This window comes from Coenobita brevimanus, chromosome 5 (assembly GCF_032717465.1).
Source record: "Coenobita brevimanus isolate Jiangsu-jjx chromosome 5, ASM3271746v2, whole genome shotgun sequence".
NCBI lineage: Eukaryota > Metazoa > Arthropoda > Malacostraca > Decapoda > Coenobitidae > Coenobita > Coenobita brevimanus.
This window is the reverse complement of record NC_136958.1, coordinates 38,047,994-38,072,203: the sequence shown is the minus strand read 5'-3', so window position 1 is coordinate 38,072,203 and position 24,210 is coordinate 38,047,994. Positions and strand designations below refer to the sequence as shown.

The following is a 24,210-nucleotide window of genomic DNA, read 5'->3' as shown; positions in this document are numbered from 1 at the left end:
AGTCAAGTCAGGAAAATAAGATAAATACGTCATCGAATATGGCATGATTACTAATTCAGTGCAGCTGGCAAACTGATGCCCCACTCAGTGCTGCTCTGATGAGCGAGCAGTATATCATATCTGGGTTATGTCTCTTGCAGTGAAAAAATTGGGAATTTATCATTGACAGTGTATGGGTGACAGGCCATACAGCCCTTACAGCACTTACTCTGTCTTCCTCTGTATTTCCTTCAGCCTATGACCCCCAGTCTTTTACGTGTAATGTGTTCTGATAATTCGAAAGGAACTGATCTTGAATATAGCTCTCCTTTAGTATATTTTTCTTGGAGGGAACAATTTTGCAAACTTGTAGCCTTTGGTTCCTTATTCATTGCATAAAACGAAAAACAATCCCGTTCTTTACTAAATGATTTATTTGGGTTAGTCTGGGAACTCATTACTGAATCGCCCAGTAATTTCCATCGCACTTACCTGATGTGCTTGACGTGGAGCTACAGTTTTGCACCACCTGCACCCACGTCGTTAAGTACGTCGCGTAGTCTGTGACGTTTCCTGTTGATGAAATGGACAGTTAAGTGCAGATATACATTACGCAAATCGCTATACTCTTTTCGCCTTAACTTGAAAGACATTCGTACTTTTACAACTTACTTCACGTAGCTCAGTGGCAGAAAAAGACAATGCTATGGCTCTAAATTCCGTCCATGACACTTCATCGTGACTAGAATCTTATTCTTGTGTTAATCTAACGTATCAACTCAACATTTAAGGTGAAGGGATGCCAATTTTCGGCCAAGTTAGAGTAAAAAGAGTATAGGTGAAAATTATACATATATCAACACTAATATCACTTGGGCTGAGACTATACAGTATGCCAGACTACCACACTGAGATAATACCAGTGTAATTCTTAAGTTTATCACACTGACACTGAGATAATACCAGTGTAACTCTTAAGTTTATCACACTGACACTGAGATAATACCAGTGTAATTCTTAAGTTTATCACATTGACACTGAGATAATACCAGTGTAACTCTTAAGTTTATCACACTGACACTGAGATAATACCAGTGTAGTTCTCCATAAGTTCATATAATTTGTAATGATGTGTTGTTAACCATCAGATTAATAGAATTCTCACCTGCATTAGCCAACGCCTCCGTGACACCTGTAAGTGAAAGAGAAATAATTATGTCAGTGGAATAATGATGGGGTTACTAGTCAAGTGTGTGTGTGTGTGTGTGTGTGTGTGTGTGATCAAGTACCTATGTACTTGACTTTTTGTGTATTTGTTTGTAAGTATGAATATTTCTACAGTATATTAGAGTGTATCAATTTACCTTTCTAGTTGTACCTGTGTACGCATATGTATACTGTACAAAGACCATGTTATGTGTTTTTTATAAACACACACACACACACACACACACACACACACACACACACACACACACACACTCTCTCTCTCTCTCTCTCTCTCTTTTCATGACAGTTTCAAAGGAAACAAAGGTAAAAGTTGTGTGTGCAGAGCCGCCATATACAGTGGATGTCAATGTAAACTGGACGTCAGTGTTCCTCGGGCGTTGGTTAACAGTGTATGAATACCAACACAGAATTAGTTTGAAAACTGTTGCTGCTCTTTGTGTTGTTGCTTAGCCTCAGCAGGTCTGGCTGAGCAGACCCGTCGATCATATGTAAGCAATTGTGCTCCCTTGTGGTAGACAGCACCTCACCAGTGATAGACCATGGTCCTTCCACGCAGGGAGGTGCATGGAATTGTGAAGAGACTTGGCTCCTGGGTGAACGTCACAACTGCTTCACTCCACCCAGGCTATACTGTAGTACTACGGGTAGGTTCCTCATCAGCGCTTGTTGTTGTTGTTACTGTATGTGTAATAAGTAACAGTGACTTCAAACATGTGATTGAATGTATTAGAGTTTCATCTTTCTTTTTCTCCATCTATTTATAGCCAAACGGCTTAGCTAAGAGTTTCTTTGCCATGCCACTATGGTAAATAAATGCTGAACCCGTGTGAGCCCAGTGGCCTCAATACAGGAGGGACCTGAGCATTTTCAAAAGATAATATAGCACTGAACCTGGGGTAGGGACCTATGAAATTCGCATCTATGAGCCGATAGTTGGAGGGCAGTACGCTTAGTACCCTCCCGGCACAATCCCTTACACAGGAACCCTGAGAGCTAATGGGTTAAGAATGTGGCCTTAAATCCCGCAAGGTATGGCCACAAAGGAATCGCCTCCATGTCACCCTGTCCTGTCATTTCAGTCAGTCTAATCTGTCCATTTTACTTACAGGTGATGTTAAGGCTTCCCGTTGAAGGTGGCCGGTGATGATGTCTATGATGTCCGCGGCGAAATTCTGGTTGCTCTGTGGGGAAGGGAATCGCCAAAAGGTGAGCAAGACTCTGTATCAAAAACAAAGGGAAATGTATGTCTATATACCAAGGCTGCTTCCCCCAAGGAAAGAGAGGTAGCCGAGACAGGACGACACACTCCCAATTTACTCAACCACTCAAACACATTCATTCTTATCTTAGCCCCAGTGGGAGAAGGGACAGAGCCTCACCGCACCACACCACACGAGGGTCAACTGCGCAGTGAAATCAGTGACATCTGCAGCAGGGGCCAACAGCAGAGCTGGTTTACCCCTGCCAGATCATAATGGACCCATCCCCTTACCTACACCTGACCTGATCAGCTGATCAGACCAAATGCGGGAGAATATCCTCTCAGGGCTGCGTCATCATTTCTTCATTCACAATTTCTCTCCATTCATTTCCATCACGCACAGCCACTCTTCCTTGCTCAACAGACATCCCTCTCACATCCAACACCCTCTTCACACTGACCATCCATCCTATTCGTGGTCTTACTCTCAGCCTTACACGTCTCACATTATATCTAGTTAACTTTTTCACCAATCGCTCATTATCCATTCTCTCCATATGCCCAAACCATCACAACACCCTCTGCTCAACTCGATCAGCCATCTCCCGCACAACTCCAGCTCTCCTTCGCACTTCATCATTTCTCATTTGATCCATACGCATCACTCCAAACATACTCCTCAGACACCTCATCTCCATTACATTCAAACTTTTCCTCTCTGCTACACCCATATTCCATGTTTCAGCCCCATATATGCAGTCGGTACCACAACACCCTCACACAGCCTTCTCTTTACATCCACTCTAAGCGAACGACATCTAAACACTTTTTTCATTCCTCCCAGCACCTTTCCTACTTCATTTATTCTAAACTTCACATCTGCATCTATTCTTCCATCCACAGCAACATGTGACACTAAATACTTAAAACACTCTACCTCCTTAAGCAACTCGCCATTCAAAACTATATTCATCCCCCTACCATCTACCAACCTCGTACACTTCGTCACTTTACTCTTTTTCTCATTTACTTTCAATTTCCTCCTTTCACACACCCTTCCAAACTCCTCTATCAACTGCCTCAATCTCTCCTCTGAATCAGCCACCAGTGCAGTATCATCTGTACATTGCAGCTGCTTCAGATTCCACTCTCTACCGTCATCATTAATCAGACTCAGGCCTCCACCCAACACTCTTGCATTCACCTCTCTTACAACACCATCCATATAAATACTAAACAACCAAGGCTACATCACACATCCCTGCCGCAGCCCCACTCACACGGGAAACCAATCACTCACAGTATTTCCCACTCTTACACACGCTTACTGTTTACGTGAAAACTTTATACTCCTTTCAACAACCTTTTGTCAAGTCCATACAATCTTGAAACGGTCCACAAAGGCTCCCTGTCAGTTCTATACGCTTTCTCAAAATCCATGAACGCCCAAAACACATCCTTACCTTTTTGCTAAATACGTTTCACACGCTTGTCTCACAGCAAACACCTAATCCACGCATCCCCTCCCTCTCCTAAAGCCACACTGCTCATCACCAATGACTCCCTCTGTACCCTCTCTAACTCTCTTAATTAACACTCTAGCATATACCTTACCTACAACACTCAACAGATTTATACACCTAAAGCTAGTACATTCATACTTATCACCCTTACCTTTATACAACAGGACCACACAAGCACTTGCCCAGTCAACTGGCACAATACCTTTCACAAAGCACACATTCAACAATCTTACTAACTAGTCAGCAATAGTCGCTCCACCACCTTTCAGGCATTCCACAGCACACCCATCCATACCTGCAGCTTTCCCTGTTTTCATGTCCATTACTGCCTCCTGCACTTCCTCCATCGTGATCAAAGAATTATTCAACCCTCACAACACATTTATTCCTTGCACCTTTCCATCTGCCACGATCTCAGCCTCCCTTTCCTCCTCTAATTTTAACAATCTTTCAAAATACTCCCCCCATCTCTTCCTTACTGCATCCATCTCAGTTAACATCCTTCCATCCTCTGCTTTTACTTGCTCTTCCTTCCCAGGCTCTCCCTTTCGCACCCTTTTCATCTTCCAAAACATTTTTTTATTCTGTTGAAAATTCTCGGTCAACCGCCTACCCCACCTCTCATCTACTGCCACTTTAGCATCACACACAACCCTTCTCGCCCTATTCCTCTTTTCCTTATACCTCTCATATGACACCTCATCCTTCCTCTGCAGCCACACTTTATATGCACGTCTCTTCTCAGCCACAGCCATACTTACTTCCTCGGACCACCATTCACTTCCCTTTCTTACACCACTACCCACACGTTTCACACCACACACCTTTTCCGCATGCCCCACCACAGCACTCTTAAACAACTGCTACTCCTCCTCCACACTGCCATTCTCCTGATCTTTCACTGCATTGCACTCATCTTTCAATTTCTCTTGATACTCTATCATTTTCTCTTCTTTATCCAACTCACTCACTTTCAAAACCTCCTTACCACACCTAACTCTCCTAGCTCTCACCCATCTCTTACCTACTCTCAACTCTCCCTCCACCAGGTAGTGGTCAGACATACCTCTGCCCTCCCCTCTCAAAACTCTCACATCCAACAATCTTCCTATTACATTCCTGGACACAACCACATAGTCCATCAATGCTCTATCAACAACCCTTCCACCCTCCTGCCTCACGCATGTATACTTATAAATATCTTTCTTCTCAAAGAAGGTATTTCCAATCACCATCTCTCGCTCAACGCACATCCCTGTCATTCATTCCCCATTTTCATTTCTTCCAGGCACACCATGCATACCAACTACACCTTCAACTGCTACATTTCCCACTCTAGCATTCAGATCTTCCATCATTACCACATTCACATTCGCTCCAAAACTCTGCAGACACTCATCAACATCATTCCAGAAAGAATCACTCTCTTCTTCATCCCTTTCACAACCAGGCCCATATGCACTCACGAATACCCACAACTCACGTTCAAATTTCGCTTTTACCCACATCAATTTCGATGACACCTCCTTCTATTCAGTCACACACTGCTGTACATCCGGACTCACTAACAAGGCCACACCTTCTCTTGCCCTTCCTCTATTAACACCTGGCAATCTTCCATTCACACTTCCAAACTTAGACTCACCTTTCCCTCGCATCTGTGTTTCATTCAAAGCTAACGCATCCAACTTTCTTCTCACAAACATTCTTCCAATCTCCTCCCTTTTAGCCTAATCGTACTACATCCACGCACATTTATAGACCCAATCTTCAGGGTACGGGGATAACCCAATCCCCCATCCCTTTCTATGGCCTGTCTCTTTTTAGGAACTAGAAAAAGAATAAAAACAATAAATAGAGGAGGGGGTCCCTAGTCCCCCCACCCCGCTCCTTTTAGTCGCCTTTTACGACACGCAGGGAATACGGTGGCAGAATTCTTCCTAACACAACCTGGCCGCAAAGTAGCAGTACCACCCCATAGTGCGGCCAGATTGTGTCCCCCCGCCACAGGGAAAAGTAGACAGAGAAAATGGAGCATGTGTTGCCTTTGGGGGTGGACGTGTGTAGTTACTACTGGTTGAAGATAGGATTGATTATGTGGGGAAAGGTGTATATTGCGAGAACATATGTAATAATAATAATGATAATATTAAATATCATAACAATGATAATACTAGTAATAAAAATAATAATGATACTAAGATTAGTAGTAGGTTTAGTAGTACAGGTGGTACTAGTAGTTTTGGCAGTAGTTGTGGGAGTAAGGGTAGCAGTAATAATATAACAATAATAGTTAATAATAATAATAATAATAATAATTAGAAGCAGTAGTAGAAGTTGTAGTAGCAGTAGTTGTAGGTGTAATAGTTCAAGCAGTAGAAGTAGTAGCAATAATTCATCACCATCATCTAATCCTGTGTTGCTCCATGAGGAGTGTACAAGCCCGAGGCTAGGCAAGTTGGTCCTGACATTTAAGATGAGAGTGACCAGCCTCACTCATCCCTGATTGGCACTACGTGATAACCCCAACCATCCCTTAGATATAAACCTGCACCGGCTCCATCCGATTGGAGCGCTTGAATTACCCACTATACCACCAAGTGCCATATTTTGGTTATATGGGTACCACCCAACGTAGTAAGTGGCTTCCTGATGTACAGGAAACCATTTGACTTGTCACCCAGTGCAGAGTCACTCATAGGCAAAAGGAAGAGGAAAGAATGAAGGGGAAAAAAAAAAAAAGGCAGAGGAGGGAGTGTAGAGTCACCCGTAGGCATAAGGAAGAGGAAAGAATGATGGAAAGACAGAACAGGACGAAAGGAAAGAAGGAAGGGAGAGAGATTAGGGCAGACACCCGAGAGCAGCACTACATCGAGTGAGTGGATGTTGAGCGCCCCCACCTACCACTATGTCCATCCACCCATCATCCAATCCTATGTCGCCCCATAAGAAGTGTAGGAACCCGGGGCTAGGGAAGTTGGTCCCGACATCTAAGATGACAGTGACAAGCCTCACGCATCCCTGTGTGGCATTATGTGAGCAATAAACTCCAACCACCCCATAGATGTAAGCCTACACAGGTTCAATCCGATTGGAGCACCTGAATTACCCACTAAACCACCAGGTGCCATAATTTGGTTATATGGTTACCACCCAGCATAGTAAATGGTTTCCTGGTGAATAGGAATAAAAAATAATAATAACAATAACAACAACAACAACAATAATAATAATAATAATAATAATAATAATAATAAAATAATAATAACAATAATAATAATGATAATAAGCAATCTATTGGCAAACACATTAATCCCGCAAGGAGTGGCCACAAACAAATCGCCTTCATGTCACCCGGTCCGCCACAATTTCACCTCCCTGCTCCCGGCTCACTCCCTTCTCTGCAATGCCTCTCCACTCCATTCCTCCATCTCATCCTAGACCTCCCCGTCCCTCTCCCTCCCTCCACCTCACTCATATACACTCTCCTCGTTAGTCTCTCGCTCTCCATCCTCTCCATATGGCCAAACCACCTCAGTGTATTTCTCCTAACGCTTTCTATCATATCTACGTTCACACCACAACGCTCCTTCACGTCCTTATTTGTTAGTCTGTCTCTCCATATAACTCCACATGCTCTTCTCAAATAACTCATTTTCACTGCTTTCACTCTTGATTTGTGTCCTTTTAACAAGGTCCAAACTTCACTTTCATACGTTAGAGTTTGTATCACAATACTCGTAATGTCATGCAGCGACTTTTTTACTTCCATGCCCATTTCCCTGTTTTTTATCACTGCTTTCAAAGAACCACCACGTTTTCTTTCTTGTTGTACCCTTTCAAGCACTTCACTCTCCAAACTTCTATCGTTACTCATCACACTACCCACATACTTAAATGCACTGACATTTTCCATTTCCTCATCATCCAGCCTTGTTATACATCTAGTGACTTCATTTCCCTCGAAGATCATAACTTTACTCTTCCCTACATTCACCCATAAATTCCACTTCTTACACACACTCCGAAATTCATTCACCAAACCTTGAAGTTCCGCTTCGTCTTCGTCTTCCCTTTACAATACAGTATTATTTGCAAACAACAATACAGGGAGTTTCCAAACGTTGTCCTCTCTCATTAAATCTCTCCATCATCCACTGCTCTACCTTGTTTCTTATTTATAACCCTATCCATGTACAGACTGAACAACTATGGAGACATGACACATCCCTGTTTCAATCCAACATTCCAAAAGAAAAATTCACTGAATTCACTACCCATACTCACTGCAGTCTTAGCCCCCTGATACATACTCCTCAATACATTCAACAGCTTCCCATTTACTCAATATATTCTTAATATTTTCCACACTCCTTGGCTATCCACCCTGTCATATGGTTCCCCAAATCCATGAAGGCCTCAGAGAACTTCTTTCCCTTCTGTCGAAACTTTTCCACTAAAGACCTAGTAATGAATATATGATCTCTGCAACCTCTTCCATTCCTAAAACCTCCCTGTTCTTCGCCAACTAATTCCTCTGTTATTTCAATTACTCTGTCAATAAGTATCGTACCATACTCTTTTCCCATTATACTAAGACAAATGCCCCTGTGATTATCACACACTTCTTTTTTCCCTTTTCCTTTGTACAGGGGAATAGTTATATCTGACTTCTAATCCTCTGGGACTCTACCTTCCTCTCAGGCCAGTCTGCACATCTTCCATATCCATTCTACTACTATCTCTCCCCCATGCTTTAACATTTTACCACACATTCCACCAATTCCTGTGGCTTTCCCCAATTTGATTTTCCTCATTGCTACCACTGCTAACGTCCTACTGATTTCTTCCTTTTTTCTCACCCTCATCCTTCTCCCAGCAATTCACCAGCCACTTATCATCGCATCACTCCCATTCTCTGTGTTTAAGAGTTCCTGAAAATGTTCTGTCCATCTGCTCACTTTTTCTCCCATCTCCACTAGCGATCTACCATTATTTATCTTTCACTCCCCGACTAACTTCTGTATCTCCCTGTCTAGCTCTCTTTACTTCTTTCCAGAACATTTTCTTACATTTCCTCCACTTTACATTCTAGTTCCTTCCAAATTCCTCATCCACTCTCTTCTTACTCTCTACCTATGGTAATGGGTGGAGATAAATAAGAAAAATAAATATAAGGAGGGAACAAGAGAGCTACTGTCTGTTGCCAGACGCCTTCTTCCCATAATGGGTGGCCACAAACGCCTCTACGTCTTCCTGTCGTGTGCTGTTTGGCTTCCCTTCCTTCAACTCACGTCCATCCTCTAATATATCTCTACACTCCATCCCCCCATCTCGTCTTCGGTCCATCTCGCTGACATACACTCAGTCTCTCATTCTCAATCCTCTCCACATGGCCATCCTCTCCACATAAAGTAGTTGTAGTAGTAGTAGTACTAGTAGTGTTAGGGGTTCTGGTGGCAGTAGCGGTAGTAGTGTTAGGGGTTCTGGGAGTAGTAGTAGTTGTAGCAGTAGTAATCGCAGTAGTAGTATTAGCAGTAGTAGCAGTAGTAGTAGTAGTTGCAATAGTAATAGTGTAGTCAGTAGTGCTATTAGTAGTATTAGTATTATTAGTGGTTGTGGTTGTGGAGGTTGTTTGGGTAGTAGTAGTAGTAGTCTATCTAGCTCTATCTATATACATAGGCAGCTTCCTCCAAAAAGAGAGGTTCCTGAGACAGGATGACACACTGTCAATTTACTCATCCAATTTACTTGTATCTCAGCCCGAAGTAGTAATAGTAGTAGTAAAAAGAATATTTAATACATTGGTGGAGCACCAACCATCCAGTCACTTGATGTAGTGCTGCCTTCAAGGTGACTCTGTACTAAGTGGCAAGCCACATGGCTTCCAGTAATTGAAGATTTCACTTACTGCACTAGGTGGAAACCATACAACGAAATGGCGCCTGGTGATCTTGTGAGTTAGGGCGCTCCGGCAAGAAGCTTTTGACACCACGCTGTTTAAAGGGGGTGTATGAGGTGACCCCTCAACACACACACACACACACACATACACACACACACACACACCGCTCGCTGGTGCAGTGGTAACGTTCTCGCTTGCCATCTGGTAGACGGGAGTTCGCGCCTCCCTCAGGTTGCGAAAAGTTTCACTGACGAAGTGGGTGGTTACTGTCCCCCTTGAGCAAGGGGACGGGTGTGTGCGTGTGTGAAGGTCACAGCCTTGCCCTTAGATCGGACTATATGAGCTCTCAGCTCCCTTCCGGGAGGGTAAAAGCTGACGATCACGACCATCAGGTGATCCTGACCGACCCGGTGAATTACATGAGCAAATAGTTTTGCGTTATGTCAGCAGCTGGTCTGGGGTAATGGAAGTGCGTAGTCAGTTTTTGCCAACCCAATTTTTACAAGTTGAAATACATTTATAAAGAAGGGACAATTTTATGCCAAGTTACGCAGCACTTCCTCATGACTGGCATCATATTCTATTTTTCACCTATTGTTTGTCAACATTTAATAAGGAGAGAAAACAATTTTAGGCCTAGTTATGGGGGTTGCAGCAGAAGCAGTAGTCGTAGTGGTAGTAGTAGTAAGAGGAAGAGTAATATTAATAATACTATTAACCCCATAACCACGGGGCATCAGTTTCGCGATGCTTGGGAGCAAGGGATCATACAGCGGGGTGTCACTTTTGCGATTCTGTGTTATTTTGAATTCGCCCGGGCTTTCAAGTGGTGGCTTGTATCATCTATCAGTCCTGCCAATGTCCAACACTAGTCAGCACTCCTAATCTCATCTGTACTCCCATCCATTGTTGACAATTTAGCCATTTCTCCCCATTCTTGACTCCTCTCCCTACCTCCCCTCCATTTCCCTCTCCTCTCGCCAGCCCGGCCGTGCTGGAATTTTCCACTGATTTCATACATTGAAATAAGCCCTATGCCCTATTCTTATACCAAATAATATATACAAAAAAGAAATAAGGTAAGTGAGAGTGCCATACACCTGGAATTGCCTAATTAATCTGACAACACCTCACATGCACTCGTTTGCTATTTTCGCTGTTTATTTCCCCTTGAAATATGCTGTATAATCTATTCTCGTAATAAAAATATATATAAGAAAGGAAGGGAGAAGCCTAAGTGATATTTAGATTCACCTGGAACTACCTATTTATTGCAGGCCACCACACTGTATTCTAAGCTAAGTAAATCTTCCTTGGAATTTTCCACTGATTTCATCCATTGAAATAAGCCCTATGCCCTATTCTTATACCAAATAATATATACCAAAAAGAAATAAGGTAAGTGATAGTGCCATACACCTGGAATTGGCTAATTATCACCTGACAACACCTCACGTGCACTCGTTCGCTAACTTTCGCTTTTATTTCCCCTTGAAATATGCCGTATAATCTATCCTCGTAATAAAAATATATATAAGGAGGGAAGGGAGAATCCTAAGTGATATTTACATTCACCTGGAACTACCTAATTTATCATGTATTGTCTAGATTTCCTGCCAATCATTTTATAGTTATATATTAGCAGCTCTCACGAGGCTGACGTTGGCAGTAATGCGTTCTCCTTAGGTAGGCCACCCCGGCCCAACAGCATCAGTTTCCTGTCGTCTTTCAAGGTGGAAGTACGTCGGATTCGCGCCTGCTAACTTCTGCTGCTTTTTAGCCCCATGCAAAGGGCCCTGTGACCTCTACCCCCTACTAAACCTCGTGTGGAAAGAGGTAAAGGGCTAACAATTGATAGAGAGTGACTACAATCTTTCTGGTGAGTAAAACAGTGCAAGTGGAATTGTAAATAGTGTGTAAACAGCAAGTGAAAGCAATGAATGTAAATATAAGTGAACAGTGGAAAATAGTTTTATAAGTTACTGCAAGCGACAGTGCCTAACACATTGTAAATAAAATAGAAATGTAAACAATGTAAATAAAATAGAGAACGTAAATAGAAATGTAAATGAGTAGCATTATAAGAATACGAGTATGTATACTATGAGTAATGAAAGTGAAAGTTTCACTCTAGCATGTATGAATACTATGAGTTATGAGAGTGAAGGTGAAAGTGACAGTCACTCTCAACGGTAGTATACAGGACGAGAAAGTGAATGCTACGTATTTTACTGAAAGAGAAATTGAATCCCTTCAGTGACAATAAACTACTATTACTAAAGGAAATTTATGGATAAAGACCGTAGATATATATAAGTGTTATATAGTAATAGAAATCTAAACTGTGAGTGTTTTTATGAATAATAAATGACAGAACACTAGCGGCGAACGATGTCAAATGGGAAGGTCATACGCCCTCGTAATTTTCATTGCTTTCACAGTTTTTTTTTTTTTTTTTTGAGTATAGATATGTGGAAGGTATTAAGAATATATGGAGTGGAGGGGAAATTGTTGAGTGCTGTGAAGAGTATGTATGAGGGAGCTAGGGCTACGGTGCGAGTGGATGGTGAGCTGAGTGAGTTCTTTGATCTCAATGTGGGACTGAAACAGGGGTGTGTAATGTCTCCATGGCTGTTTAATATATATATGGATGGGGTTGTAAAGGAGGTTCAAGGTAGGGCAGTGGATGTGGGGGTGGCCCTAATGAATGAGGGTGAGATTTGGAAGCTTCCGGTGTTGCTGTTTGCTGATGATACAGTATTGTTGAGTGAAGATGAATGGGAGTTGCAAGGTTTGGTGAATGAATTTGGGACAGTGTGTAGGAGGAGGAAGCTGAAAGTTAATGTAAACAAAAGTAAAGTTATGGTGTTTGAGAGGAATGAAGTCACAGAGTGTGCAGTGAGGTTGGATGGTGAGGATATGGAGAATGTGAGTGCATTCAAGTACTTGGGTAGTGTGATGAGTAAGGATGGAACTTTGGGGGATGAAGTAAATGAAAGGGTACAGCAGGGAAGGAAGGTTGTTGGTACACTGAAAGCAGTGATGAGAAATAGGGAGGTGAGTATGGAAGTTAAGAAGTCACTGCATGATGGTATTGTGATCCCTACCCTGACGTATGGAAGCGAGGCGTGGACCTTGCAAGAAGGGAACAAGTCAAGAGTGAGAGCAGTGGAAATGAGTTACTTGAGAGGAGGATGTGGAGTGACGTGGAGGGACAGGTTGACGAATGAAGAAGTGAAGGAACGTTGTGGGGTAGATGTGGATGTGGTTGAAAAGACTAGGAGAAATACACTGAGGTGGTTTGGACATGTGGAGAGGATGGAGAATGAAAGACTGACTAAGAGGGTGTATGTAGGTGAGGTGGAGGGAGGGAGAGGGAGGGGTAGACCGAGGATAAGGTGGAGGGATGGAGTTGAGAGGTATATGAGGGAGGGGGGGGGTGAGTTGGGGGGAGGGGAGTCAAATGGTGGGTGACAGAGTGACTTGGAGGCGTTTTATCTGCGGCCACCCTTTGCGGGATTAGGGCGTCGGGCTATAGATAGATAGATAGATAGATAGATTCCAAACTATTTGAGAATTATAGAATAGTGTTTCTAGTGATAATATCAGACTGTGGTAATCATATCACGGGTTGTCGGGAAGTGTAAAGTGGAGACTTCGTTACCCAACTTCAGAGGTCTCCACAAGTCCTACGGTACTCGACGAAGGCTCAACAAACACCCCAGGAGAAAGCTGAAGGTATGTGCCATTAGCATATTTGATTTTAATATTCTAGGACTAATAACCGATTTTTGGCAAATATTTTTAAAGAGTCTGTCGGAGCGCGAATATGCCCGCGGGAGCTGCAAGTCAAAGCAAAACAAGCCCGTGGTTAAGGGTTTAAGAGTAATAGTAGTAGTAGTAAGTAGTACTGTAGTAGTAGTAGCAGTAATAGGAATAGTAGTTGTGGTAGTCGTAGTAGTAGTAGTAGTAGTAGTAGTAGTGGTAATAGTATCAATATTAAAAGTAGCAGTAGGAGTAGTAATAGTACCAGTAGTGGTAGCAGCAGTAGTAGTAGTAGTATAGTAATAGCAGTAGTAGTAGTAGTAGTAGAAGTAGTAGTAGTAGTAGTAGTAATAGTAGTAGTAGTAGTAGTAGCAGAAGTAGTAGCAGCAGTAGCAGCAGTAGTAGTAGGTGTAGCAGCATTAGTAGTAGGAGAAGCAGTAGTGGTGGTGGTGGTAGCATTAATAGTAGTTACCAGCGAGGGTGAAGCCCTTGCGAGTCTCTCGTTAAGCTGTGGCATTTTCTCAAAACCCAGCCCTACTCAGCCCAATCGTAACCCTTTTGAGAAGCTTATATCTCAGCAACCACAGAGCTGATCACTGCTTGGTTTGCACCGCCTGTTAGCCCAGTTTTTTAGGATTTGTTTTTGACAGGTTTCGTCACGCCCGACGGTGTACGTAGCATGTAACATGCGCCAAGTGCAGCATGTCGAAAATCTTCAAAAGAGGGCCACAGGCCAGACGGTTTGTTGTAAAGGCATGACACTTGGTAGGTAGGTAGCCATCAATATACTCTAGGCAGCCTCGAGGTGTAAGGCCACATTGCAATGTTTTTGGATTTAAGTGGCCTCGCTCGTACCTCGCAGACAAAGGCGTTTTACTGGTGGTAGTAGTAGTAGTAGTAGTAGTAATAGTAGTAGTGGTGGTGGTGGTGGTATTAGAATTAGTAGCAGTAGTAGCAGAAGTGGTAGTAGTAGTAGTAGTAGTAGCAGTAGTAATTGTAGCAGCAGCAGTAGTAGTAGTAGTAGTAGGAGTAGTAGTAGTAGTAGTAGTGGTGGTAGTAGTAGTAGTAGTAGTAGTACTAGTAGTAGTACTAGTAGTAGTAGTAGTACTTGTAGTAGTACTAGTAGTAGTAGTAGTAGTAGCAGTAGTAGCAGGGGTAGCAGTATTGGGTGTAGCAGCAACTCCAGGCTCATCTGAACATCAACCCAGTGGACTACAGCCTGATATCACCCTTCTGCATTTCACCATTCTCCTCTCAGGGGGAAAAGGAGAGACATGAGAGACGTTTGTTTAGCCGGGCAGTGGAGCCGCCTGGTGATGTCGGTGCTACCACGTGAAGGTGTTTCTTTCCGGCACCCAAGTTAAAGTTAAAAGTATACAGCGTTAGGCAGAGGCCGGCCATAACGCTGCTCCAGACTCTTGTTCGTGTATTGTGGGGACGGCTCAGTCAGTGTTTTTGGTGCCTATCGTGCATCAGTTATTTCCTATTACCACTGTCACAAACGTGCCCACACCAGTCGACTGAGCCGTACCCGCAACACACAAAGTACCATCACCACCCGCAGTCTAATCACCCACGTGGAACCCACCTCGCTCATCCTGGAAGGCAAAATTGAACCAGAGTCAGTAAATGTTGGTGGTAGAAGGGGTGTCCATCATCCACTCACCCGATGTAGTGCTGCCTCTCTCTCTCTCTCTCTCTCTCTCTCTCTCTCTCTCCATCAAGTAAAAAAGAACATTCTATGCTGGGTGGTAACCATATCACCAAATGACGCCTGGTGGTTTAGTGGTATAAGGCGCTCCAACTGGGTGGACTTTGTATGGCTTCCAGCTGAGAGATGGCAGGGGTTTTTTACTTGCATAATGCCACTCAGGGGCATGTGAGTCTGGTCACCATTGCTTTAAATATCGGAACTAAGTAGCCTAGCCCCGGACCCCTACGATCCTGTTTATATGGGGCAAAATGGAATTGGACGTTTTTGTTTTTGTCATTGTTGTTGTCTTTCATTGTCTATATTTTCACTACGATCACGTTTTCTGTTGTACGGTGCTACACACTGTACACAGATACACAGACCACACATACCCTGTGGTCCTGGCGAGGCAGTGCGGACCAGCCTCTGTATGTCACTGATGCAAACTATGTCCACATTAGAAAGACATGAGGTGAATACCAGAGGTTGTCTACTGACCAAAGGGTTGTGGGTTCGAATCCCGCCTGGGGCAGGGAACAGCTTAAGTATTTGAATTTAATTATAAGTAGACTTTACTAATCTACCATAAGACCCCCCCCACATGTCAAAACACCTCCATTTATACCAATACACCAGTCCTATATGACACAGCCCTGGCATGTATTCAGTATGAACGGTGGGTGTTAATGCCGAGAGTGGTGACATGTGAAGGTGTATGGTACGTAGGAGGACTGTTGGGCATTAAGGAACGGAGTGTTAAGCCTATGCCCAGAGTCAAACACGTGAAATAAACAAATCGCTTAGTAAAAGGGATTAGGAACACCACAAAGGCACATAAAATATTACTTCAGATACTAACAGTAATAATAATGCTTTAGGCACAGGAGTGGGAGAAAAGGCTAGTACAGCAGAAAGCTCTCTCCCTCACCCTCCAAAAACTACAAGGTGGTCCACATATACCGCCTCTCTTCCATTTCCTGGGGTGATTTATCAGTGTTATCAGTGTCTGTCCTGCATCATTTATTCATTTCCTACTCCCCTGCAACCCTCAGACCCACACCAGCAGACTCAGCCGTCCCCACAACACAAAAAATAGCATCAAGTAGGTTTCTGGCCACCCTGTATTGGTAATATGGATGGAAAGTAAGATATAATATTCAGGACAACCAAAGAAAAGCATCTCTCTCTTTATCTATCTATCTGTCCACCCCATGGGGGTAGGGGGGTTTTCAAGAAAACTCCCCCAGTATCCCTGCTTGTCATTCGAGGTGACTAAAAGGGTTGGCGGAGGTTAGTGTCCCTCCCCGGAAAACAGCTAACTAAAAAAAACGAACAAGAAGCCTCAGACAAGGACTGACCAAAAGATGACGACCAAGGACCAGACAATGGACATGGTACAGATCACAACATGGAATGTAAAGGGTGCAAATGATGAGGTGAAAGAGAGAGAATGTCCAGGTGCTGGAGGGTGTGAAAGTGGATGTATGCGGAATAACTGAAACTAAATGGAGAGGAGAAAGTGTGAGAGAATGGGAGTATGGATGGGGTATATGTGCAGGAGCAGGTGAAAATGAGAGGGCAAAAGAAGGAGTGTGTATTGTTGTGAGTAAAAGATGCAAGAAGAACATAAGAGAGTATGCATCAATTGGGTCAAGGATTGTGTGGGTAAGACTGAAAGTTGGAATACGAATGTGGGCAATTGTGTGCATGTATGCGCCAATGCAAGATCGTGCAAGCTGAGTGGAGAAGAGTTCTGGACAAATGTGGAAGTGTGCATGGAAAAGTTTGGAAGGAATGTGAGAGTGTTTTTGATCGGTGATATGAATGGTAAAGTAGGGAATGTGAAGGTGAATGGAATAGTTGGTGAGTGGGGTGTGCCAGCTGAGATAGATGAGAATGGCAGTGCGTTAGTGGACACTTGTGCCGGGAGGAGGTTGGTGATAGCCAATACCCTCTTCAGGCACAAAATGATCCACAGGTATACATGGCGAGTGATGAGAAGAGTGGGTGGTGAACTGAATGAAAGGAAGGCAATGATTGATTATGTGTGTGTGGATGAAAGGATGCAAAGATGTGTAATGGATGCAAGAACTTATAGAGGTTGGGGGAGTGGACTTTCTGACCACTACTTGGTGGTGGCCAGTATCAAGATCCAAGCAAGATGGAGAAATAGAAGAAGGGAAGGACAGGAAGAAGGAGCAGTTGCAAGGAGAGTGAAAAGGTTACAAGACGATGAGAAAAAGGCAGAATGTAAGAGAGAAGTAGTGGAACAATTGGGTAAATATGAACTGGAGCAGATGGGGGACGTGGAAGGTGTGTGCAGGATAATCACAGAAGAAATATGTGCAGCATGTGATGTGGTGTGTGGGATGAAGAGCAGATGAAAGGGGGTGCAAGGAACAGTATGGTGGAATGAAGAGGTGAGACAGGCTGTGGCACAAAAGAAGAAAGCATACAATGAATGGATGAGAAATAGGGGCGAGGAAGAAGTTGAGAGGCTGAAGGGAGAGTTATATGTAGAAAGGAAGAGAGAGGTGAAAAGATTAGTAAGAAGAGAGTGGATGAGGAATTTGGAAGGAATTTGAGTGTAAAGTGGGGGGACTGTAAGAAAATGTTCTGGAAAGAGGTGAAGAGAGTAAGACAGGGTGGCAGTGAAGTTAGCAGGGTAGTGAAAGATAAAAATGGTAGATTACTAGTGGAGAAGGGAGAAAAAGTGAGCAGATGGAGAGAACACTCTAAGGAATTGTTGAACATAGAGGATGGTAGGAATGCGAGTATAAGTGGCTGGGGAATGGCTGGGAGAAAGAGGGAGGTGAGAAGACAGGAAGAAATCAGTAGGATGGAAGTTGTGGAAGCAATGGAGAAAGTCAAATTGGGGAAAGCCCCAGGAATTGATGGAGTGTGTGGTGAAATGCTGAAGCATGGGGGAAAGATAGTTGTAGAATGGATGTGGAAGATGTGCAGATTGGTCTGGGAGGAAGGTAGAGTCCTGGAGGATTGGAAATCAGGTATAATTATTCCCTTGTACAAAGGAAAAGGGGAAAAAGAAGTGTGTGGTAATCATACGGGTATTTGTCTTCTTAGTGTAATAGGAAAAGTGTATGGTAGGATACTTATTGATAGAGTTAGGGAAAGAACAGAGGAATTAGTTGGAGAAGAACAGGGAGGCTTTAGGAAGGGAAGAGATTCTGCAGATCAGTTATTCAATCTTAGATCTTAAGTGGAAAAGTTTCTAGGGAAGGGAAAGAAGTTGTATGCGGCTTTCATGGATTTGGAGAAAACATATGACAGGGTGGATAGACAAGGATTGTGGAAAGTATTAAGAATATATGGAGTAAATGGGAAGTTGTTGAATGCTGTGAAGAGTATGTATGATGGTGCTAAGGCTGCAGTGCGTGTTGATGGTGTACTGAGTGAATTTCTCTCTTTGAAGGTTGGTTGAAACAGGGATGTGTCATGTCTCCATGGTTGTTCAATCTGTACATGGATTGGGTAATAAAAGAGGTACAAGGTAGGGCGGTGGATGTTGGAGTGGCCCTGGTGAGAGAGGGTAGCGTTTGGAAACTCCCTTTGCTGTAGTTTGCAAATGATACTGTGTTTTTGAGTGAAGACGAAGGGGAGCTGCAAGGCTTGGTGGATGAGTATGGGAGAGTGTGTAAGAAACGGAATCTAAAGGTGAATGTAGGGAAGAGTAAAGTGATGGTCTTTGAGAGAGGTGAAGCCACTGAATGTACAGCGAGGTTGGATGGTGAGAAAATGCAAAATGTGAGTACGTTTAAGTACTTGGGTAGTGTGATGAGTAAGGATGGAGGTTTGGGGGGTGAAGTGCTTGAAAGGGTACAACAGGGAAGAAAGGTTGCTGGTTCCTTGAAAGCAGTGATAAGAAACAGGGAAGTGAGCATGGAAGTGAAAAAGTTACTACATGACAGTATTGTGATAGCAACTCTAACGTTGAAAGTGAAGCTTGGACGTTGTTGGAAGGACACAAGTCAAGAGTGAGAGCAGTGGAAATGAGTTATTTAAGAGGAGCATGTGGAGTCACATGGAGAGACAGGCTGACAAATGAAGATATATAGGAGGGTTGTGGTGTGGATGTGGATGTGATAGGAAGCATTAGGAGGAACACACTGAGGTGGTTTAGCCTTGTGGAGAGGATGGAGGGTGAGAGACTGACGAGAGGAGTTTATGTGAGTGAGGTGGAGGGGGGGAGAGGGAGGGGAAGGCCGAGGATGAGATGGAGGGATGGGGTGGAGAGGTATATGAGAGAGGGGTGTGTGAGTTGGGAGCAGGGCAGTGAAATGGCGGGGGACAGAGCGACGTGGAGGCGATTTGTTTGTGGCTACACCGTACGGGATTCAGGCGTCTGGCAATAGATAGACTGTCCATTAATCTATCAATCCATCTCTCTATACCTACCTGCCTGTCTATCCATGTCCATCTATTCGTCTATCAATTTGTTTTTACCCAGTTTTCATGTTAACCGTATAAGATAATGCTGTATATAACGACACAATAAAGACACACATTGAAATACCTGGAAGGGGAAAGCTGTGGCCAGGCCAATGAAGGCCACCAGCAGTACACACACCACCTGATGTGTCCTCATGTTATGTCGCCACAAACCCTGCCCTAACCACCCAACACTTATATACCCGCCTGACACCCACACTCACCCCTACCACCACCACAACACCCTCCCCTAACCCCTCCACCACCACCATCTATCACCCCCAGCCCCACTACCACCACCACTTCTCACCCCCAGCCCCTCCACCACCACCATCTCTCACCCCCACCCCCTCCATCACCACCACCACCACCTCTCACCCACACCCTCTCCACCAAAACCACCTCTTACCCCCATTCCCACTACCACCACCTCTCACCCCCATCCCCTCCACCACCATTACCTCTCACTCCCACCTCCATCAAAAGCTTAAACTAATATTTGCTGTCCCCCCCTCCCCCTTCAATCACACACACATTTTGCCTGCCCTAATTCCTTCCTCTTTCCCCCCACTCTGTCTTCCCTCCACTTTTCTCTTCTCCATCCTCCTTCTCTCCTCTCCTCCATTTCTTATCTCTCCCCTCTCCTCCTCTTTCTCATACCCCCACTTCTCTCCATTCAACGCCTGCAACCCACACTCAATCAGCATTCCCTTTTCCTTTACATTCTTCTCTCCCTCCACCTTAACCTTGAGTTTCCTTTTACTCCCCATCTCCTCCTCCTCCAGCCCCCCCTCCTCCCTCCTCCCACTCTCCCCTCTCTTCTCTTCAGGTTCTCCCCTGCTCTGCTTCTCACTCTCCCATTCTTGCCTCGCCCACTCATTTAATTCCTTTCGTCAACCATTTTCAATTCTTTCTTCCATTTTCACTTCCCTCTTCTTAAGATAATTCCCTCTCCCGCCACACACACACACACACACACACACACACACACACACACACACACACACACACACACACACACACTTTACTCATTTCCTATGAAAGGTCTATCATAATTTGCATATATTTTTTTCCATCAGTCTAATATAAAAAAAGTAATCAAAATGAATGAGTCTGTGAATAGAGAGTAGTTTACAGTCTCCATATATCCGTATATCCTTCTGCTTACACTGTTAATCTTTTCTCTCCGCTGGGCTTCTCCGATCACAACCTTATCACCTTAACCTGTCCTATCACTCCGGTACGGCCTGCGGTCCCTCCAAAGAAACGTCGTCTGTGGCACTTTGGAGCTGCTGATTGGGGGGCCCTCGGGCAGTACTTCTTTGATTTTTCCCTGGAATGATTATTGCTTCCATGGCAGGGAGCCATCTGGGTGTGCCTTGCGCAATAAGGAGGTCATTCTCTCGGGCTTGGAAGCATACATTCCTTTCTCTTATACTTTGACAAATGCAAGAAAGCCTTGGTTTAATCACACTTGTTCTAATGCTGTCCGCAACAAGGAGAGGGCTTATAAAAGGTACTGGAGCCAACCCACCCCTGAATCACATCTTTTATACATTTCTGGCCGGAATCGTGCTCTGTTCTTCGCTCTGCTAAAAATAATTTTATCCGTACTAAATGCTCTCAACTCTCTAACACGAATTCTTCCCGCTCCTTCTGGTACCTTACCAAAAACCTTTCTAACAACTTTACCTCATCATCCTTCCCTCCTCTTTTCTACTCTGATGGCTCTGTAGCTATTTCTTCTACTGATAAAGCAGATCTCTTTGCTCAGACTTTCTCCTCCAATTCCACCTTAGACGATTCCGGTGCTGTTCCTCCATCATTTCAGCCCTCTGACTTCCTCATGGCTGACATTAAAATTTATTCAGCTGATGTATTTTCTGCCATCACAGGCCTCAATACTAATAAGCCTGATGAAGTCCCTCCAGTTGTTCTCTAGAACTGTGCTTCTGTGCTAACACCTTGCCTAGGTAAACTCTTTTGCCTTTGTCTATCAACTTGTACCTTTCCTTCTTGCTGGAAGTTTGCTCTCATTCAGCCAGTCCCAAAGAAGGGTGAACATTCCCAACCCTCTAATTATCGTCCAATTCCCTTAACTTCCTGTATCTCAAAAGTTTTCGAGTCAATTCTTAATAGTTAAATTTTAAAGCATCTTTCCTATCACAACCTTCTTTCTGATCGTCAGTATGGGTTTCGTCAGGGACGCTCCACTGGCGATCTTCTCACCTACCTTTCAGACTCCTGGTCATCCTCCTTTCGAGATTTTGGCGAAAGCTTTGCCATTGCACTTGACATCTCAAAGGCTTTCGACCGAGTCTGGCATAAATCTTTAATTTCCAAACTGCTCTCTAACGGTTTCTATCCTTCTGTCTGTGCTGTCATATCTAGCTTCCTTTCTGGTCGTTCTATAGCGGCTGTTGTAGACGGCCATCGTTCTTCTCGTAGATGTATTAACAGTGGTGTTCCTCAGGGCTCTGTCCTATCACCAACTCTCTTCCTTTTATTCATCAATGACCTTCTAAGCTGTACATCTAACCCTATCCACTCATACGCTGATGACTCCACCCTTCACCTTTCCATTCGGTTCCTGCAACGTCCATCTTAGCATCCCTTCAACAACCAAGGGATGAGGCTATGGCACACCTAATGTCTGACTTGGCTCGTATCTCTGACTGGGGTAAAAATAATCTGGTTGTTTTTAATGCATCAAAGACTCAGTTTTTACACCTATCAACCCGACAAAATCTTCTACAGGTATACCCACTAATGTTTAATAATATTCAGCTTAATCCTGCATCATCCTTGAACATGCTTGGGGTTTCATTTACTCGGAACTTATCTTGGAAAGATGATATTACATCTTTTGTAAAATCTGCTTCCAAGAGATTAGGTGTGCTAAGCCGACTCCGTTTCTTCTTTACCCCTGCACAGTTGTTGACTCTATACAGGGGTGTTTTTCGCCCCTGTGTGGAGTACAACGCTCATTTATGGGGAGGCTCCGCACATACAGCTCTTCTCAATAGGATGGAGTCAAATGCTTTTCGTCTCATTAACTCTTCTCCTCTTACTGACTCCCTTCAACCTCTGTCTCTTCGCCGCGCTGTTGCATCTTTATCTCTTTTCTATCGCTACTTCAATGGTCACTGCTCCTCTGAACTATCTGCATGCATTCCTCCACCTCTACGACAGGCGCGTAGCACCCGTCTAGCAGCAAACTCTCATCCCTTTTCTGTCCAACTCTCTAATGCAAGAGTTAACCGTTACTCCCAGTCCTTCATTTATGCAACAAGTCATCTCTGGAACTGTCTCCCTCTGCCTGTATTTCCTGCTTCCTATAATCTCCAGTCTTTCAAATGCAGTGTGTCCAGGCATCTCGAAATGATCGGATCTTGAATTTGGATCTCTCTTGTATTTTGTTTTTCTCTTGAAAGGAACAATTTTGCGGGTCGTGGCCTTTGATTCCTTCTTCCTCACAAAAAAAAAAAAAAAAGATAAGAGCGAGTTCAGGGAGAGGTGGTTGGCTCCGGATAGACACCGCAGCTTCATCATCAAGGGTGGTGACTCCACTTCGGCACCAATATGAAAGGACTAATAAATCTGTGTGCTCAGACCATGAATACAAGATTGCGTTAGTCTTGTTCTTAATGGAATGTTAATTAAGACGACAGGGTTTGATGATCATGGCCTGAAGATTACCTGTGTACATGTTATTACTACACACTCCCACGCCTGTGTTTACTTCGCCTTACATTTCGATGTAGACAGGGGCACCCACCATCCACTCACTCTATGTAGTGCTGCTTCGCTGAGTGACAAGCCGGCTATTTTCCTGTTAAGTAGGAAATTGTTTATAACATCATGTGATAACCATGTAATCAAAGGACGCCTCGCGGTGTAGTGGGTTAAAGTGCTTCAGCCAGACTGAGCCTCAAAGGGTTTGTGTCCGAGGGCTAGTTGAAGTTTATTGATCACATAATGCCGCTCTGGGGAGAGAGAGGCCAGTCATTCTCACCTTAAATACCTGGACTGAGTAACCTACTGTAGGGTAGTGCAAGAAAGGATTTGACGATGAATGGACATACAGAGGTCAACTAAAAGCTCATTTGACGATATTTAAAATGTTTTGGGGACGGCTCAGGCTGTTGGTATGGGCGTGGGTGTGGCACTGGGAGTAGGAAATTAGTAAATGCTGCAGGATAAACACATAACGCTGCTTCGGCCGTCCCCGCAACACACGATACGTCACCCAGTGGAGCGCACTTTAGATGATGTCTGTACTAAGATTTTCAAGAGGAGTAATGCATTTGTAATCTACAGTTTCTAACATCAGAGGATTTTATTAAACTCTTTAGGCGACCTGTTGTAGTGAAAACCATTAATTTGCGATTGTATAAGCTCCTTTACTTATGCAATTGTATGTTTCATTCAGGGACTGTATATGCACCATTACTTCTGCCATTAT

The 24,210-nt window shown here is 43.8% G+C and overlaps 1 long non-coding RNA gene across 1 annotated transcript; it reads right to left on the bottom strand.

Annotated features, from left to right (window-relative positions):
• Positions 1 to 1,052: 1,052 nt before the first annotated feature.
• On the bottom strand, positions 1,053 to 19,902 carry LOC145398071 (uncharacterized). The gene is made up of 4 exons (XR_013897068.1): positions 19,831 to 19,902; positions 15,177 to 15,201; positions 2,316 to 2,390; positions 1,053 to 1,171 (listed from the first exon to the last, which is right to left on the bottom strand). It is a non-coding gene; the product is annotated as an uncharacterized LOC145398071 (long non-coding RNA).
• Between the last annotated feature and the right edge of the window lie 4,308 nt (positions 19,903 to 24,210).